The sequence below is a fragment of the Myotis daubentonii genome, chromosome 5 (assembly GCF_963259705.1).
Source record: "Myotis daubentonii chromosome 5, mMyoDau2.1, whole genome shotgun sequence".
Lineage (NCBI taxonomy): Eukaryota > Metazoa > Chordata > Mammalia > Chiroptera > Vespertilionidae > Myotis > Myotis daubentonii.
Window position 1 is genome coordinate 11,182,265 of NC_081844.1, and position 20,082 is coordinate 11,202,346.

At 44.1% G+C, this 20,082-nt stretch overlaps 2 pseudogenes; one reads left to right on the top strand and one right to left on the bottom strand.

Moving 5' to 3' along the window:
• The window catches only part of LOC132234670 (small ribosomal subunit protein uS5-like), a 29,451-nt pseudogene that overhangs the window by 5,098 nt on the left and 4,271 nt on the right, over positions 1-20,082 (top strand).
• On the bottom strand, positions 9,537-11,039 carry LOC132234088 (26S proteasome regulatory subunit 4-like; annotated as a pseudogene).

Here is a 20,082-nt window from a genome sequence, read left to right on the forward strand (position 1 = left end):
ATTGGGGGCGGGGCTGGCTGGCCAACCTCCTGTGTCCCCTCCCCCTGGCCCACCCTGCCTGATCGGGGCCACCGGCCGGACCCCACCCATGCACGAATTCGTGCACTGGGCCTCTAGTATGCATATAAGTTCTTTGGTTGATCTCTTCTCCCTGCCCCCTTCTCTCTCTCTTTTGTATCAACCAAGGATATTTTTCCATTGATTTTTAGGGAGGGTGGGGGAGAGAGAGAGAGAGAGAGAGAGAGAGAGAGAGAGAGAGAGAGAGAAACATTGATGTGAGAGAACCACATTGATTGGTTGCCTCCTGCATGAACCCTGACCAGGGCCTGGGCTGGAGAGGAGCCAGCAACCAAGGTCTGTGCCCTTGACTGGACCGGCTAGGGCTGCCCTGTCTCTTTAGGCTTCTCTTGGTTGTGGCAGATTCTCAGACTTGCCGTGTTTTTGATCACCTTGGCGGTTTTGAGAACTGGTCAGATATTTCGTAGGATGTCCCTCTATTGGAATTTGTCTGATGTTTTCCTCATGATAAGACTGGGATGATGGGTTTAGAGGAGGAAGACCACAGAGGTAAAGTGGTCATCCCATCACATCCTGTCAAGGGCACATTATCTATGCCTGTTGATGTTGGCCTTGAACCCCTGGCTTCATTGCAACCTCCCCCCCCCCCCCCACCATACTTTGGAAGGAATTCACTATGTGCCCACATTTGAAGAGCAGAGAGTTATATTCCTCCTCCTTAAGGATGGAAAACTACTTAAATTATTTAGAATTCTGCATGGGAGATTTCTCTTTTCTCCCCCATTTATAAGTTTATCTAGTCATTTAATTATATCCCTATGGCCTCCTGCATATTTTATACTCTGGGTTTTAACTTTATTTCTTTCATTGCTCAAATTGTTCTGACTTTAGCCATTGGGATCTCTTCCAGTTGGCTCCTGTGGCCCCTTGACACCCACCCCCCCCATCTATGTATTTTGGCTTTTTTCATTTTGTTTTCTTTGGAGCACTTCCTTTTCTATGGTACTATAAGATATCAGGCTCGTCTCGTGTATTTCCTCCCCAGTCTTAAAGTCAGCCATTTCTTTGAGACTGGTTCCTTTTATTAGACAACTAGAAGCCCAGTGTGCGAAATCGTGTGGCCTCACCCACCCGCTCACGCCCCATCCACCTGCACTGGTCTTTGGTCATTAAGGCGTTAGGGCCACAGGCCTTTTATAATATAGATGGTGTTGGAAACTAAGATGTGAGCACTAGGAGTGCTTGTTGTTTCTTTTAGGTCATCAATCCTTTTTAATTGCCCACAACACACCCAGTTCAGGTGTTCGGCCCTGTGGATACAATAGTGACCATGCCAGTTGTGTATCTGCCCCCACGGAAGTTACAGCTTATGGGGACCAGTTTAAGAGGGCAGCTCCACAATGACTAGCCCTTTTCAGAAAGTGTAGGCTGGTCCTCCTGTGGTGGGCAGAATAATAGCAGCCCAAAGATGTCCATGTCCTAATCTCTCGGAACCTGTGATTATGTACCTTACTTAGCAGAAGGACTTTGCAGATCAGATACGTTAAGTATCAAGATGGGGAGATTATCCTGGATTACCTGCATGAGGCCCGTGGTCACAAGGGTTTTTATAAGACTGAGGCAGGAAGGTCAGAGTCAGAGAAGGAGATGTGACAATGGAAGCAGAGGTCAGTAATGCCATTGCTGGCTTTGATGATGGAGGAAAGCGCCACCAGCCACAGATGGCAGGCAGTCTAGAACAGACGTGGGCAAACTACGGCCTGCGGGCCGGATCCGGCCCGTTTGAAATTAATAAAACTATTGAAAAAAAAGACCGTACCCTTTTATGTAATGATGTTTACTTTGAATTTATATTAGTTCACACAAACACTCCATCCATGCTTTTGTTCCGGCCCTCCGGTCCAGTTTAAGAACCCATTGTGGCCCTCGAGTCAAAAAGTTTGCCCACCCCTGGTCTAGAAGCTTGAAAAGGCAAGGAAACATTCTCTTCTAGAGCCTCCAACAAGGACTGTAGCCATGCTGACATCTGATGTGGTGGAAAGCCATGATATCTGAACCATTTACGGGGCTTCATATGTGGGCGGGTTTATTTTGTGGACATAAGAAATGGGTTTAAGTCCCTAACAGAGCTGAGGCATCAAAGTGGAACCCTCATTCTGAGAACAGAAGCTGGGCAGGCCCAAACAAGCCAAAAGAATCTTCTGGCACTCGAGTGTTTTGGGGACCCTACTTCAGTCTGATTCCACCTCAAGTGCCAAGTATGTCAGTCATATAGAAAACCAGGAAGCTTTATTTTTTTCTTAGGCAGCTGAGTTTATTTTCAGGTTAGCAACAGTTTGGAATTCATGCCCCTGATTAGTTCAGAATTGGAGCTATAAAAGTAGTGGCTCCTTCAGGGCAGGGGTCACCTATGGTTCCTATTTCTGACCCAGAAAGCCTGGCCCTGGAGGGGCACAGCAGTGCAAGGCTGCCCTCCAGGAACTGCTGTACTAATAACTTTCTTGAATCTCTGCAAAGTTTTGCTTGTTTGCAAAAGGCATGTGGCACTACCACCTTGGCAACATGAGTAAAGCAGGCACTGAGCAGAACATCTAACACGTCAGGATTACCGTTGTATCAGTAGGCCCATAAAGAAAGTTCTGTGGTTAATGCCCCAGAGAGCGGGAAGGGCTCTGCTTCTTGTCTTAGAATCACGGCTACCTGAACACCACCTCGTGAGATAACATGGAGCACTGGCCTGAACGAGTTTGGCAAGTTTTGTTTTCCAGAATTATCTTCCTGGATCTGACCCATTACCCTTTGATTCCAGTATCTTTCTGGCAAGAACAGCAGTGGGCATTTTATCTCCCATAGGGTCAAAGATCAGAAGAGGCTTCACAACTCTGATTCCCAGGGTCACAGAGTGGCCTGGTTGCTCCTTTTGTCCCAGAGCACTATGGATGGTGACCACTTTCCCTTCCAGGTGCTGTCTGTCACTTTGTCACCCTCCTCATTCCTACCAGTGACTCATAGTAGCCAGTATCACTTTTTTTTTTTTTTAAAGATTTGTGTTTTTTTCTAGCCAAAACCGGTTTGGCTCAGTGGATAGAGCGTTGGCCTGCGGACTGAAAGGTCCCAGGTTTGATTCCGGTCAAGGGCATGTACCTGGGTTGTGGGCACATCCCCAGTGGGAGATGTGCAGGAGGCAGCTGATCGATGTTTCTCTCTCATCGGTGTTTCTAACTCTCTATCTCTCTCCCTTCCTCTCTGTGAAAAATCAATAAAATATATTAAAATAAATAAATAAAAATAAAATAAAATTACCTTCTTTTAAAAAAAAAAAAAATAAAGATTTTTTTTTTATCCAACTGTTCTTTTTCATGCCATATACATTCTCTTTTCTGCTTTGTCTCTAAATATTTTACATGTATTTGTTGGGCTTTTTGCAATGCTTTAAAAAAATTTTAAAGCAGAAATTCAGCCCTAGCTGGTTTCCCAGTGGTTAGAGTCGGCCTGTGGACTGAAGGGTCTTGGGTTCAATTCCTAGTCAAGGGCATGTACCTGGGCTGCAGGTTCACTCTCCACCACCAGTCGGGGCATGTGCTAGAGGCAACATTGATGTCTCTCTCACATCAATGTTTCTCTCTCTCCTCACCCCTACTTTCCACTCTCTCTGAAAAACAATGGAAAAAATATCCTCAGGTGAGGATTAACAAACAAACAAAAAAAGTTTTAAGCAGAAATTCAGTGGTTTCTAGTATATTTACAAAGTTGTACAAACATCAGCACTGTATCATTCCAGAACATTTTTATCACCCCCAAAATAAACCCCCTGCTCATAAGTAGTCACATGCTTGCCCCTGGGAATTTCGAATCTTTCTGACTCCATGGATATGTTTCTTCTGATTGCTTTATAGAAGTGGGATCTTACAATATGTGGCCCTTTGTTTCTGGCTTCTTTCACTGAGTATAGCTGATCACTGTTCCCCCAATATTTTCTTTATGAATGAGAGAGAGGTTTCATGCTTATTGAAGGCAGGTGGTCAATTTACTGTGACGATTCTCCAGCCTTGCTCCTGGTCCAGCATCCCAAGAGAAACAGGCCAGAGGCCTACAGATTTGCCAGCTCTCCCTGTGAGGTGCCTCTCACTTGCTCACTATGTGCTAAGATAGGAGCACCAAGGATGGGTGTTCCCATTCCCAGCTTCTGCCTGATCCTGGCAACTCCCATAACTCCCTGTATTACAAAACCCTCAAACCTCCCAGCCTCCCAGACTGAAGATCCAAAATCACACTCAGCAGCATTACTCAGAGCCTCCAGGCATACTAAACTCTGATCATGTGCTGTGAATTTCCTGAGATGATTAAGTCAGTTGTTATCTACTAAAAACTCACACAAATTGATAAGAACCAAAGGGGAAAAGATCAGAAATAGACACTTCACAGGATGGGGAAGAGAGTCAACAAACATCAGTGTCTGCACAGAGTTATAACAGTGAGGCCATGGGCAGGGGCTGGTCAAGGTGAAGATTATCGCAGTGCTGCCAGGACCCCAACATCAGCTTTCCTCAGGGGCGGGGTCATATTCATCTGAAAGACCCTGTGGAAGATCCTTGCCAGCATATGAAAGGGCTCATAGTCTGACCTTGTGGTTATACCACTGAAATTATCCTGCATCACCCAGGGAAGGTGTATCCAAAGTAAGACATTTCTTACAATTTTTAATAAGGTACCCTTGGGTTGGCAACAGTCCAAACACCCAGCGATGAACCTAGCTTGGTGAATTGTTCATGCACTAAAAATGACAGTAGGAGGCCCCTAACCATATAGAGTAAGAGTAGCTCCTTAGGCTGAGCTCTGGGGATGCAGTTTAATCTTCATGGTGAGCCTGTGAGTTGGGTCCTATTAGCCTCATTTTATAGAAGGATCAAGTGGGCCCAAGGTCACACACTCCTAGAAGAGGGGCAGAAAGGGGCCAAGGGCCAGGATCAATGGAACGCAGAATTCATGCATGGAACCTTGATGCTAAAGTGCTCATGATTTAAGAGATAAGTGTAGGATCTAGAGTTGTACCTATCCTCTGAGGGTCTCCCACCTATGGCTGGACAGGTGTGGGGGGACAGAGAAAGGGAAGAGATGGGCCAGCAAGTGCTGAGGGAGGCCCAGCCCTAGGACCAATGGGCAGGAGAAAGGACTAAGCAGTATTTGGATAAGAGGTGGTGGGGGCCTGGGAGAGAGGAGGGGTTGGTGGGAGCGGGAAGGAGATTTACATGGACCACTCGGAAGGCACAGCCTGGTGGGAGTCTTTTGTCTGTGGTGGCATCTGTGGGTGTTATTTCCACTCCCCCACCTAACCAGCGCCCAGTGGCTTAAGATGCTTGAGTTTGAGGGAAGGTGTTGCCTCAGTAGTGCAGTTCAAGTGATGGCTTCAGATCCACATGGGGGAGAGAAAATACGAAGGCTTGGAGAAAGGTTTGCCTTCATCTTTGTACCTTCCCACTTCCAGATGTGCTGCCGTCTTACTCAGGTGTATCCTGGGTGTATGAATTCACTAGGGCTGCCATAGCAAAGCATAGACTGGGTGACTTATGAACAACAGAAATTTAGTCTCACGGTTCTGGAGGTGAGAACTCCAAGATCAAGATGTTGGCAGGGTTGGTTCCTTCTATGGCCCCCTTCCTTGGCCATCTTTTCCATGTCCTCACATGATCTTCCCTCTGTGTGTGTGTGTCCTAATTTCCCCTTATTATAAGAACACCAGTCAGGTTGGATCAGGGCCCACCCTAATGACCTAATTTTAACTTGACTACCTCTTACAGGCCCGATTTCTAAATACAGTGAGGCCTTGACTTACGAGTGTCCCGACTAACGAGTTTTTCAAGATACGAGCCGTCTCTTGGCCGATTTTTTGCTTTGAGTTGCGAGCTAAAATGTAGTCATGTTCTGAGGTCCTGGGGTTTAGGACTTCAACATACAAATTTGGGGAGGACACAATGCAGCCCACATATAACACTGGGGGAATATGTGATTCTGCTGCAGCCCACTGGGTATCAGCAGGGCTGAGTAGAGGAGCTCAGGTGACCCTGGCCACCTGAGGGTACTGCCTGGCCTTCCATAGGTCAAGGAGCCAGGATTCTGAGGTTTGGACACCCCATTCTCTGGCACCTAGGGCTGACATTGGACCCCAACAGGAGGACAGTACCATACACCAAGGGCTTTGACTTAGTGAGGGGCTTCCTGGAAATGCACAGAGGCTAGCCAAGCAGCTACAACCAGCACAGGGGCAGTGAGGGGGCAATTCAGGAGCCTGTAGTAGTCAGGATAGGCCATCTCCCCAGACCAGCCCTCCCACTCCCAGGAGCAGGGTTTTTCCTGGGCTTACCCCAGGGAAGTCCCACTGGACACATGTTCACCTTCCTCCTCCTCTCTGAGTTGCATCAGGGCTTTCTCTACCCATATCCCTGCTGACCTCTTTCCGACCCTTACCCCCATTGCTTCCTCCAGAAATGTAGCTGTTCTGCTCCTACTGAGAGATGAGGCACACCCAATACAGGGGCTGGTTCTTGGTTAAACAGTCAGCCATCATGAGCCCTGCTTTCCCCAGTCGCAGTGAGTTCCTAGAGGGGACAGCTGGTCCTGTCCATCTTTGCATCCCCAGCGCAAAGCATGGAGCCTATAGGCGTCAATAGTTTGCTGACCAAATAGACAAGCAGCAGAACCTTCTTGCAGGGACCAACAGCAGTAAGACACTAGCTGGGATTTATCACATCCTGACAGAGCCTACCCTGTTCCCCACTACACACACTGGGTCAGGCCACCCAGGCTGGGGTACCTTCCATTGTGGGTGAGGTGGGCACCCCACTCCTGCCCTGGGCCAAGGAGAACATGTCTAACTGCAGGGACACCACTGACAGGAGCACTGTGGGAATGAGCTGAAAGGGAATGCCCCAACCCAATCACGTCCTCCTGCTGTCAGGGGCCCTGCCACCTGCTTCCCAGTGAATTTGAGTTCCCCAAACTTTCCCCACCCAGTGATTGGCACAGTCTCAACAGGCACACCATCTGCCTCACTCACCTGCCCAGTGCAGGGACACAGAGGTCAGAGCTGGTCAGGCCCAGGGCAGGGATGGTGGGGAGGAAACACTATTCTTAGATCCATCTTCATGGGGCCCATGTGAGCCCAGCCTTCACACTCCAGAGGTAGGAGCTATCAACCTCCACAAAGGCAGGCCAAGGGTCACTAGAAACAGCTTTTGCCAAGAAAGGCAGAATGGGGCAGAAAGGCTAAAGGTCACTGAGCAGAAACCCTCCATGAAGGAGTGGGGAAGTCCCTCTGGGTCTGGAGAAACAGCCAGAAAGTGACTATAAGCAGGGCTTCTCACTCTCAATGCCACTGACCTTTGGGCAGGAGGATTCTTTGTGGTGAGGACAATATTATGCATTGTAGGTTATTTAGCAGCATCTCTGGCCACCCCTCCCCAGCTATGACAGCCAGAAATGTCTTCACACTTTGCCAGGTGTCCCCTGGGGGCAAAAGTGACCCATGGAAGAACCCCCACTTTGCAGAACCGAGCCTGGAAAGGGCAGGTTCTCCCTTGCACTGGTCCTTGTGCTGAGGTTAATAGCCTCACATTCAGGTCACATCCATTCAGGTATTCATTTTCTGTCCCCTAACCCAAAGCCCCACCTGCCATCTTCCAGAACCAAGCCCACACATTGCTCCTCCCAAAGGGCTCCCATATGAGGAACGTGGCCTCATTGGTGCTGTGGCAGGCTGAATAATGCATGTCCCCCCGCACACAAGATGTCCATGTTCTGACCCCAAGGACTTGGGAGTATGACCTTGCAGGTGTGGTTAAGTTAAGGCAGTGGAGATGGGGATATTTTCCTGGATTTTCTAGGTGGGCCCAGTATTATCACAAGAGTCTTTATGAGATGGAGGCAGGAGGGTTCAGGTTAGAGGAGATGTGAGGATGGAAGCAGAGTCAGAGAAAGAAGTTAGAAGATGTTACACTGTTCACTTTGAAGATGGAGAAAAAGGCTGTGAGCCAAGGCATGCTGATGGCCTCTAGAAGCCGGAAAAGGCATGGACATGGATTGCCCCTTGCAGCGGTTCTCAACCTGTGGGTCGCGACCCCTGAAAATACATCCTGCATATCAGATGTTTACATTACGATTCATAACAGTAGCAAAATTAAAGTTATGAAGTAGCAACGAAAATAATTTATGGTTGGGGGTCACCACAACATGAGGAACTGTTTTAAAGGGTCGCGGCATTAGGAAGGTTGAGAACCACTGCTTAGAGCCTCCAGAAGGAAGATAGCACCGCCAATACCTCAATTATAGGACTTATGCCCTCCGAGACTGTAAGATAATAAGTTTGTGATGTTTTAAACTACTAAAGTTGTGGTAATTTGTTACAGCAAATGCAGGGAATTCATACAGGTATCTACTCTGAAACTCTGAGTCAGGAAGAGCTGCTAGGTGGTCAGGATGGATTTGCCTCTCTTGGCATGAGCTATGGTGCACAGTGGTGCTGTCTCCCACTAGGTGGGGAGGACTCAATGTATAAAGGTTGGAGGTCAGGATTTGAGTGAACCAGACTTCCTAGGCTTAGAAAGAGAAGCAATTTTTTAAAGTTATGCTTATAAAGACCAAAAAGCCCCAATTGTTGCTTCACATAGATGACTTTGAAGCTTCCCACATTCAACATGCCCTGGGCCAATTACCTCCCTCCCCCAAGAGAAGACATCTTTGATTTTTATAGCCAACGTTAAAGGGAAAATGAGTTTTTTGTTGCAGAAATTCACTGTCAAATGGATACAATATATGAAGCATCTTCAAACCTTTCACCAGTGGCTAAAATACCACAGGAGGTTTTGTGTGGTCTCTGCCTGATCCAAGAGAAAGGGATCAGGAACTGAACCTTGAAAAAATGTCCTTGTCTCACAGATGATGAAAAGTGTGTGTGTAGAGGGAACAGGACAGAAAGGGGCTGTATCTCTGAAACAGTGGAGGAGAGAGCCTAATGGAAGGAATGCTAGGGAGGCTGAGGTGACGGGCTGCTGTTAGGTTTCAATCTGGAGCCAGTGCAGGAGTTCAGGAGTGGGAGGTGACAGGGAAAGAGGGGCGGGGAGTAAGGCAAGAAGGGATCAGAGATTCTGGGTTTCTTGGGGTTGGGGAGACTTGAGAGCTGTTCTTGGCATTTATCCATTGCCAAAAGGGGTGACTGTGGAAACAGGGAAAAGAGATGCGTGGTGAGAGAAGAGTGCTGATGAGCATATTAATCATGTTTGCGTCTTTGTAATTTTTTGTGTGTGTGTGTGTGTGTTTTTAGAAAGAGCACACTTTAATGAGAAGAGAGCACTGCATGATGGGCATTCTACACATCATGCTGAGAAAGGTACATAGTATACAGGATATTTTGCTAATGATCAACAGTAACGTTGGTTCCTCTGGGCAACTTCCCCACCCGTATTCTCCAACCTCCAAGGGGTCAAAGTGCTCCCAACCATTTCCTTGAAGGCAACTGTGGTTTGCTAGAGATAGAGCCCCTCAAGGGTTCTTGTTTTTTATACAGAACATTTTCTTTAGATTTTTTTGAAGTCTTCATTTGTTACTTTTATTCTGTCTTTCAAGGCCATCAGACCAGCTTTTGTACAGATTGCCTTGATGTCAGCACCAGAGAAGTTGTATTTAGCCATGATGAAGTTGTCCAGTGTTACATCATCAGCCAGCATCATTCTGCCTGTTCAGATCTAAAAGATGCGCTTCTTGTTCTTTTCACTGGGTGGGGGAACTCGATCTTCCTGTCAATATGGCCTGGTCTGATAAGTGCTGGATCAAAAGTTTTTATTTGGTTTGTGGCCATGAAAACTTTTACATCTCCCCTTACATCAAATCCACCCAACTCTCCAACAGTTCCAACTATTCCAACACTGTATGCTGAATTTCTCTCTCACCACTAGAATTTGAGTCATAGCTTTTTGTCCCAGTGGCATCAATTTCATCAATAAACAACAGTGGATGGTGCATTCAGCAACTCTAAACAATTTCAAAATGAGTTAGGCCCATTGCCTACATAGTTCTAAATAAGTTCAGAGCCAGCCTCACTCAAGAAAGTGGCCGAGATTTGGTTTGCTACTGCTTTGGCTAATAAGGTTTTGCCTGTGCCAGGTGGACCATAGAGAATGATCCCCGAAGGGGGCTTTAAACCCATCTCTTCATAATATTCAGGGTGAGTGAAAGGAAGTTCCAGATTTCTTAATTTCCTGGATTTGGTTGTTCAACCAAATGTCATCATCAGGGCCTTTTCCACCTTCATCACTGTGACCAAGGGATCTGTGTGATCCATCAGCACCCCTATCATGGCAGGCACCTTGTGGTTCAACAAGACAGAGCAGCCCGGTTTCAGCAGATCCTTGTCTACAAATGGAAGAATGTTAATGTAGTGTTCTGAGCCCACAGATGTAGACAGTATGGTGTGATTGTCATCTATGATCTCTTCTAAAGTTCCAACTGACATTGGGGTCCCCCTCAGATCATCTATCTTTGCTCTTTCCTCCTCTTGCTCTTCTTCTAAATGCTTCCTTTGTTCTTGATTTCTAATGAATTCTTCCTCCATGAGAAGATAGTGTTTAATTCTAACTTAAATAATTTTAACCAGCACTGAATGTGAGGTATCACCAGTGGCAGTTTGCTGGCAGCATCTGGTCCCTTTGTTTTCTTCTTTTACCCTACTAGTTGGTACGGGAGGTTATTATTTTTTAAATCTTCACTGGAAGATATGCTTATTGATTTTAGAGAGAGGGGAAAGGAGAGAGAGAGAGAGAGAGAGAGAGAGAGAGAGAGAGAACATCAATTGGCTGACTTCCATATGTGCCCCAACTGGGGATCAAATCTGCAACTTCTTGGTATACAGGACGGTGCTCCAATCAACTGAGCCACACCAGCTAGGGCAGGAGGTTCGTGTGTGTTTTTATTGTCCTGTCATCTTTCTTGCCACCTCGAAGACCATGACCATCACTCTGACGTTGGTCCATCTTGACTCAGCTGCTCAATCGTGTTTTTTACTTTCAGTATTTTATGTTTCTTCAACATCTTGAGGCCTTGCTGATCTGGGACTGACTGCCCCAAGGCTAGTTAATTCCTAGAGATAGCAAATGACTCTCCTGGGACTGGGCTTTTCAAACAACCAATCCAGAGTTCACACTCTAGAACTCACACTCCAACCACCTTCTTTATTAGGCTCTCACACTCCAGGAGGCAATATCCCCTTGCCCTACTCACCCCAGGGCCAGGTATCAGGCAATTAGGGACAGCACCTATGCCCCAGAGCCTGCTAAAATTATTCACACTAGCCAATTTCAAATATGCTTACCTTGCAGTAAAGTCAATTAAAATTATCCAATTTGAGAAGTCAAAAGAAAAACAATGAAGATACATGCCAGAACATGAGACTCCTTTGGGATACTATCAAGTGTAAAACATACAGGTAATGGGAGTCCCAGATGAATAAGAGGCAAAGAGAAAAACTATTTGAAAAAATAATAGCTGAAAACTTCCCAGATAACAGTCATGGGTCTATACATCCAAGAAGCTCAACAAACTCTAAGCAGGATAACTCAAAGAAACATTATAATCAGATTGTAAGATAAAGACAATCTTAAAAGCAGCAAGAGAGAAGTAACTCATCACAAACAAGAGATCTCCAAAAAGATTAACAGCCAATTTTTTATCAGATATCATGGAGGCCAGCAAACACTGAATGATATTTAAAGTGCTGAAAGAAAAAAAACGTCAACCAGGAGTTCTGTATCTGGTAAAACAGATGTGCAAAAATGAAGCTTAGATATTCTCAGATAAACGAAAGTTAAGAGAGTTTGTGGCTAGTAGACCTTCCCTACAAGAAATGCTAAGAGGTGTCTTTCTTTTTTTTAGGAGAAATGAAAGGATACTAGATAGCAACTCAAAGCCATATGAAGAAATAAAGAACACTGGTAAAGGTAACTACATAAGTAAGTACAAAAGACAGTATTATTGTATTGCTGGTTTGTAACTCCTCTTTTTTCCCTATATGATTGAAAAGACAAGGCATGGAACAATAATTATAGAGCTATTTTAATGGTAATACAACATATAAGGATGTAATTTGTGATAACACAAAGAAGAAGGAATGAAGCTGTATATGAGCAGAGTTTATATACTATTGAAGTTAAGTAGGTATTAATTCAAACTAGATTGTTACAAATTGAAGACATTAACTGTAATCCCCAGGTAACCAGTAAAAAAATAACTAAAAATATACAGAAAAGGAAACAATAAGGGGATCAAATAGTACACTAAAAAATCAAACGGCCCGGCCAGTGTGGCTCAGTAGTTGAGCATCAACCCATGAACCAAGAGGTTGCTGGTTTGATTCCCAGTCAGGGCACATGCACGGGTTGCAAGCTCAATCCCTAGTAGAGGATGTGCAAGAGGCAACCCATAGATGTTTCTCTCTCATCGATGTTTCTATCTCTCTATCCCTCTCCCTTCCTCTCTCTAAAATCAATAAAAACATATATTTTTTAAAAAATCAAGTAAACACAAAAGAAGGTGGTAGTGGACAAATTGAGAAACAATAAAGGTATAAGATATTCCTTTAAAACAAGTAGTAAGAAGTAAGTTTTTCCTTATCGTAATTACTTTAAGTGTAAAAGGATTAAACTCTCCAAATAAGTTTAAAGCAGAGACTGACAGAATGGGTAAAAAATGTGACAACTATATGCTGTCTAAAAGGAACTTATCCTATCTAATAAAAGAGAAACATGCAAATTGACCATACCCCTGACACACTTCCTATTGGCTAATCAGCAGGATATGCAAATTAACTGCCAACCAAGATGGCAGCCGGCAGCCAAGCAGCTAAAGCAAACAGGAGGCTTGCTTGCTCCAGTGACGGAGGAAGCCAACGTTCCGGCCTGCCGGCCTGCTCTAAGCTACACTCTAAGAAACAATGTTTCAATTATAGAAGCTAAACAAGCTCCAGAGACCTGCTTTCAGCCAGCTTCGGCCTTAGAGCTTAGAGCTGCTGTGATGGCAACAGAGTTTCAATTATAGAGGCCAAACAGACCCAGAAACCTGCTTTGAGCCCTCACAGCTGGAGCCGGCTCTCAGCTCCAGTGACAGCTATAGAAGGTAAATAAATCCCAGAATAAAAAAAAAAGAAAAAAAGGAGAGGTTGGGAGCTTCAGTCGCCCTCCAGCCTGAAAACGGCCCTCAGGCCCTCACCCAGGCTGGCCAGGCACCCCAGTGGGGACCCCCACCCTGAAGGGGGTGTGACCAGCTGCAAACAGCCATCATCCCGTCATCCAGGCTGGCCAGGCACCCAAGCAGGACCCCCACCCTGATCCGGAACACCCTTCAGGGCAAACAAGCGGGCACCCACCCGTGCACCAGGCCTCTATCCTATATAGTAAAAGGGTAATATGCAAACTGACCCTAACAGCAGAAGGACTGGGAATGACTGGTCACTATGACACACACTGACCACCAGGGGGCAGACGCTTAATGCAGGAGCTGCCCTTTGGTGGTCAGGGCACTCTCACATGGGAGGAGCTCTGCTCAGCCACAAGCCAGGCTGATGGCTGCCAGTACAGCAGTGGTGGTGGGAGCCTCTCCTGCCTCCTCAGCAGTGCTAAGGATGTCCGACTGCAGTTTTGCCTGTTCCCCGCTGGCAAGTGGACATCCCCCGAGGGCTGCCGGGCTGCCAGAGGGATGTCTGATTGCCATCTTAGGCCCAATTCCCTGGGGAGCAGGCCTAAGCCAGCAAGTGGTCATCCCCTGAGGGGTCCCAGACTGTGAGAGGGCACAGGCCGGGCTGAGGGATTTCCCCCCACCCAAGTGCACAAATTTTTGTGCACCGGGCCTCTAGTTTTATTAATAATTCTTTATTATTGAAAGTATTACATATGTCCCCCTTTCCCCCCCATTGACCCCCTTCAGCTCACCCCTAACCCCCCACCCTAGGCCTTCACCACCCTATTGTTTGTGTCCATGGGTTATACATATATGCATACAAGGTCTTTGGTTGATTACCTCCCACTCACCCATCTTCCCCTGCCTTCCCTCCAAGATTCCGCACTCTGTTCCATGCTTCCATGTCTCTGGATCGACTCCATTAATCAGTTTATTTTATTACTTAGATTCCATATATGAGTGAGATCATGTGATACTTGTCTTTCTCTGACTGACTTATTTCACTTAGCATGATACTCTCCAGGTCTAAAAGGGACTCATTTTAGATCCAAAAAGTTTGAAACGAAAGAGTGGGAAAAGAATATCTTTTTATTGTTGACACTATTACAGATGTCCTCCATTTCCCCCCCACCTTTGCCTACCTCTACCCATCCCCTGCTCCCCTCCCCTGGCAGGAAAATATATTCTATGCAAATATTAACGAAAAAAGAGCTGGAATAGCTATACTAATATCAGACAAAAAAAGATTTAAAGTTAAAAGTTGTTAAAAGAAACAATGAAGGATAAAGGGTCAATCTATCTAGAGGATATACTAATTACAAACATATATGTACTAAATAAACTACAGAGCCCCAAAATATGTAAATCAAACACTGGCATAATTGACAGTTCTACAATATAGTTGGAGACTTTAATATTCCACTTTCAATATTGCTGTAACTTAACTGATATTAAAAAAAATTTACCCAATAACAGTAGAATACACATTTTTCTCAAATGCATATAATACATTCCCCAGTATAGACCACATGCTAGGCCACAGAACAAATCTCAATAGATTTCAAAAGATTGAAATCATGTAAGGTATCTTCTCTGAACAAAATGGAATGAAGCTATAAATCAATCACAGAGGGAAAACTGGAAAACAGCATACTCTTAAATAACCAATGGATGTATGGGTCAAAGAAGAAATCAAAAAGGAAATTTTAAAATACCTTGAGATGAATAAAAACAAAAACACAACATATAAAAATCTATGGGATGCAGCAAAAGTAGTGTTCAGAGAGAAATTTATAGTTGTAAATGCCTACATTAAAAAAGAAGGAAGATCTACCTTAAGGAACTAAACAAAGAAGAGTAAGCTAAACCTAAAGCTACCACCAAGAAGGAAATAATAAAAATTTTAGTGGAAATAAGTGGAATAGAGAATAGAAAAATAATACAGAGCATCAAAAAACCAACAGTTGGTGTTTTGAAGATTAATAAAATTGACAGCTTTACCTAGACTGAGAAAGAAAAAACCAATACCTTACAGAAATACAAAGGTTTATAAGAGTAACTATGAACAATTGTATGGCAACAAATTAGATAACCTATATGAAGTTAACAAATTCAGAGAAACAAACTACCAAAACTGATTCAAGAAGAAAATAGAAAAATCCAAGTTCTGTGGTTTTACTTTTCTCTCTAAACAGACGGTTTTCAAAGTATTTTCAGAGGCCCAAGGGTTTCCACGTATCTGGAGTGGATGGGGATGATGAGGTGGGAGTGCTTTCAAGCCCCCAGGTCCTGGTTGAACCACACAGCTCTATTTACAGTTTACCCTTGAACAATGGGTTTGAACTGTGTGGGTCCACTTATGTGGTTTTTGTTCAATAAATATACAATTGGTCCTCCGTGTCCCTAGGTTTCACATTCGCTGATTCAACCAACTGCACATTAAAAACAGTAGTTTTGATCCACAGTGGGGAATCCATGGATGCAGAGAGCCAACTGTATACATTGTTCTATGCCATTTTATATGAGGGACTTAAGCATGAGAGGATTTTGGTATCTGAGGGGTGTCCTAGAGCCAATCCTCTGTGGATACTGAGGGGTCACTGCAGTTAAATTTTGGTGGAGTCAAAAATTACATGCAGATTTTTGTTGTTAATCCTCACATGAGGATATTTTTTAGAGAGAGAGGAAGGGAGGAAGGGAAGAGAGAAACAGCGATGTGAGAGAGACACATCTATTGGTTGCCTCTTGCATATGGGGATCAAAGGAGATCAAACTGTTAGGTTAGGTGGCTCAGGAGGCGGCGCAAGAAATAGAGAGTCCAGTGAATCAGAAAAGAAAGGAAAGGAAAAGGTTTATTTCTGCGTCCCCGGGAGACCCACGTACCCCAAGGACAGGGCACGTGGATTCACACCAACAGGGAGGGGGGCGCTTTTTTTATACTGCAGTTGGGTAAGGGGCGGGACATGAGCTGAGGTATTCAGTTGAGGAAGTTTCAGCTTCAGGGGTCAGCCAGGTATTCAGGAATGGGTCAGTATCTGTGTGGGGGTCGTTGTGGATTCAGGGAGAAGAAGCCGGTATCTGTGTCTGGCACGTTCATCTGTGAGAAATTCCAGGGGAAGTCCATTGTCTCATCATATGTCTGCATGTGTCTGATCCTGGGCTCTCTCCGACCTAACACAAACCTGTACCCCAGGTATGTGCCCTTGACTGGGAATCAAACCCACGACCCTTTGATTCAAGGGCTGAGGCTCTCTTCACCGAGCAGCACTGGCCAGGGCTATATGCAAATTTTTTACTGCATCAGCGGGGGAGGGGAGTTTCCACCCTAACCCCTGTGTTATTCAAAGGTCAACTATATTTTCATTTGTTTTCTGTTGCGGGGTATGAAAGATTCTGCACAGAATTTCTTTTTTTTTCTTTTTCCCCCCCAGAATTTCTTAAAGAGTTGAATACCCTTGGATTTGACCTTGATAATCCTGTGAAGAAGAATCTGGTGAGGTGGAGACATGAGGACTCGGGCTGATTGAGTGAGGGGCAGTGCCTGGCTGGGCCTGCTTTGAGGGAGGACATATCCAATTGTGGCAGCCAGAGGGAGCTGCTGTTTCTGACAAAAGCCCTGCCGGGCTGGGCAGGCCTTCACTGTGGCTCTGAAGGAGGAAAAGGGCTGGTCCCACTCTTAGTTAGCATGGGCTCCTGTTTGATTGGCTATTGAGGGTTCCCTGTAAGTTTATATGAATTTTAGGATCTGCATTTCCATTTCTGCAAAAAAGGTAATTGGTATTCTGATAGGAATTTCATTGAATCAATCTATAGATCACTTTGGGGAGTATTACCATCTTTTTTTTTAAAAATGTGTTTTTATTGATTTGAGAGAGAGGAAGGGGGAGGGAGGGACAGAGAGAGAGGGAGAGAGGGAAAGAGAGAGAGGAGAGAGAGGAGAGAGAGAGAGAGAGAGAGAGAGAGAGAGAGGTGGATTGGTGTCTCAAACCCACAACCTGGGTAGGTGTCCTGACCTGGAATCAAACCGGCAACCTTTCGGTGCATGGAACAACGCTCAACCAACTGAACCACACCAGCCAGGGCAGTATTGCTGTCTTACCAATGTTAAGTCTTCCAATCTATTAACATGGATTGTCTTTCCATTTATTTAGCTTTTCTTGAATTCTTTCCAGCAATGTTTTATAGTTTTTAGTCTGTAAGTTTTACATTTCCTTAGTTAACATTTATTACTATGTACTTTATTATTGTTTTTTTTTATTTTTTGTTTTTAACTTATTTTATTTTTTCCATCACTGTTTATCCCTGCTATACCCTCTTCCACCTCCACCCTCCCAATCACCACATTGTTGTCCATGTCTATGAGTTCTATCTCTCTCTCTCTTTTTTTTTTCTTTTTTACTCAATCCCCTCCCCCGCACCACCCCTCCAACAAGCCCACCACCACTAGCGCTGTCTGCCTGCTCTCTGAGTCTGTCTCTATTTTGCTTGGTAGTTCAATTTGTTCAATAAATTCCACATATGAGTGAAATCATATGGTACTAGTCTTTCTTTGACTGTCTTATTTCACTTAGCATAATGTTCTCCAGGTCCATCCATGCTGTTGCAAAGGGTAACATTTTCTTCCTTTTTACAGCAGAACGGTATCCATTGTATAAATGTACCACAGCTTTTGTATCCACTCATCTACTGATGGACACTTGGGCTGCTTCCAGATCTTGGTTATTGCAAATATCATTGCAATGAACATAGGGATACATATATTCTTTTAAATTAGTGTTTCAGGTTTCTTTGGATAAATTCCCAGGTGGAATCGCTGGGTCATAAGGCAGTTCCATGTTAATTTTTTGAGGTAACTCCATACTGTTTCCCACAGTGGCCACACCAATCTGCATTCCCACCAATACTGCAAAAGGGTTCCCTTTTCTCCACATCCTCACAAATGCTTGTTAATTTATTGATGATAACCATTCTGACAGGTGTGATGTGATATCTAATTGTGGTTTTGATTTGTATTTAATGATTAGTGAGCATCTTTTCATATGTCTATTGGCCATCTGTATGTCCTCTTTGGAGAAGTGTCTATTCATGTCCTTCGTCCATTTTTTAATTGCATTGTTTGAGTTTTTTGGTGTTGTGTTTTGTAAGTTCTTTATGAATTTTGGATATTAACCTCTTATCAGACGTATCATTCAGTGGGTTGTCTTTCAATTTCGTTGATGATTTCCTTTGCTGTGCAGAAACTCTTTAGTTTATGAGTCCCATTTTTACATTTTTTATTTTGTTTCCCTGGCCTGAGGAGATATATCAGAAAATACTGCTACAGAAAATGTCCGAGATTTTACTGCATTTTCTTCTAGGATTTTTATGAGTTTATTCTTGTGTGCAGTGTAAGACGATGGTCTAGTTTCATTTTTTTGCATGTATCTGTCCAGTTTCCCCCACACCATTTATTGAAGAGACTGTCTTTAGTCCATTGTATGTTTTTGCCCCCTCTATCTAATATTAATGGACTGTAAAGGCGTGGTTTATTTCTGGGCTCTCTAGTCTGTTCCTTGGTCTATATGTCTGTTTTTATGCCAGTACCATGCTGTTTTGATTACTGTGTCCTTGTAGTATAGTTTGATATCAGGCAGCATGATTCCTCCAACTTTGTTCTTCTTTCTCAAGACTGCTGTTGGTGCCTGGCCAGTGTTGCTCAGTCGCTGAGCATTACCCATGAACCAAGAGGTCCCTGGTTCAATTCCCTGTCAGGGCACGTGCCCTGGTTGCAAGCTCTATCCTCAGTGCAGGGTGCACAGGATATGTCTCTCTCTCATTGATTTCTATCTATCCCTCTTCCTTCCTCTCTCTCTAAAATCAATAAAAACATATATTTTTTAAAAAGGACTGCTGTTGCGATTTGGGGTCTTTTGTGGTTACATGTAAATTTTTGAAAGATCTGTTCTAGTTCTGTGAAATATGCCATTGGTACCTTGATATGAATTGTGTTGATTATGTAGATTGCTTTGGATAGTATGGACATTTTAATGTTAATTCTTCCTATCCACGAACACCGTATATGTTTCCACTTATTTTTATCTTACTCAGTTTCTTTCTTCAGTGTCTTATAATTTTCTAAGAACATTTTTTTTACATCATTGGTTAAATTCATTTCTAGGTATTTTATTCTTTTTGAAACAATTGTAAATGGGATTGTGTATTTAGTTTTAGTTTCTCATTATTGGTGTGTAAAAATGCAACTGAGCCCTAGATAATTTGGCTCAGTGGATAGAACATTGGCCTGCGGACTGAAGAGTCCTGGGTTCGATTTCGGTTAAGGGCATGTACCTTGGTTGCAGGCTCCTCCCCATATCGGGCCCTGGTTAGGGCTCATGCAGAAGGCAACAAATTTATGTGTTTCTCTCTCATCAGTATTTCTCTCTGTCTTCCACTCTCTATGAAAATCAGTGGAAAAATATCCTCGGGTGAGGATTTTTTTAAAAAGTGCATCTGATTTCTGGATATTTATTTTGTGTTCTGTACTTGACTGAATTCATTTATCAGTTCTAGTAGTTTTTGGTGGATTCTTTAGGGTTCTCTATATACAATATCATGTCATCTGCAAATATGACCATTTTTACTTCTTCCTTTCCAATTTGAATGCCTTTTATTTCTTCTTTTTGTCCAATTGCTGTGGCTAGGACTCCCAGTACTATGTTGAATAAGAGTGGTGAAAGCAGACATCCCTGTCTTATTCCTAGTCTTAAGGGGGACACTTGTAGTTTTTGCCCATTGAGTATGATGTTGGCTGTGGATTTGTCATATATGGCCTTTATTACATTGAGGTATGTTCCCTCTAGTCCAGTG